General features: G+C 20.6%; 1 protein-coding gene across 1 annotated transcript in view; it reads right to left on the bottom strand.

Annotated features, from left to right (window-relative positions):
* LOC108746357 (lysine-specific demethylase 4B-like) overlaps nucleotides 1–700 on the bottom strand; it is a 19,052-nt gene that overhangs the window by 8,733 nt on the left and 9,619 nt on the right. The gene's annotated exons all lie outside the window — the stretch shown is intronic.

Below are 700 nucleotides of genomic sequence, written 5' to 3'. Positions count from 1 at the left end.
TATATATATATATATATATATATATATATATATATTGTAATCCAAACAATATCTTAGATAATATAAAATTGTCTCTATTTTTTTATCATAATTATTTGTGTATCTGTGTATCATATCTCTTAATGTATCATATCTGTGTTTTAGTGGCTTTTATTGTAAATTTTATGCATAATTTAATAGGATGATCTTTCTAAAGATTTTACTTTCTTTCTCAAAACTTAGCAAATTTTTGCTAAATTAAACAAATTTTAAATTATGATGTTAATAAAAATAAATATGTAATGGAGATTTTCAAGTAGCTCGAAAATATCTTAAAGTGTTCATGAGTAATTGATAATTTTTTTTCCAGTTTTATGACGCTGATCTTGATAAACACAAAACTTGTAATATAGTTATTACATTGACATCATAAAACTAATACACGCAGCTAATCAATAAAATTACATAATTATCACTATGAAAAAGATTTAAATAAATCACTTTGAAAAATATGTATGATGATGTTTATTCCTCCTATCTCAGTTTATTTTTGTAAATAGTTCTTGAATCATACATTAATAAATATAAAAGATTATCTACCTTTTGTATACAAAATGTGGAACGTTTTAATTTACAGATAATATATTTAGTAAAATTTCAGTATAAATATTTGATAATGAAATATTGAGAAATACATCATCAACACATAATTACAATTTTC

This window comes from Trachymyrmex septentrionalis, unplaced genomic scaffold, assembly GCF_001594115.1.
Source record: "Trachymyrmex septentrionalis isolate Tsep2-gDNA-1 unplaced genomic scaffold, Tsep1.0 scaffold168, whole genome shotgun sequence".
Taxonomy (NCBI): Eukaryota; Metazoa; Arthropoda; class Insecta; order Hymenoptera; family Formicidae; genus Trachymyrmex; species Trachymyrmex septentrionalis.
This window is presented reverse-complemented; position numbering and strand designations above follow the sequence as displayed.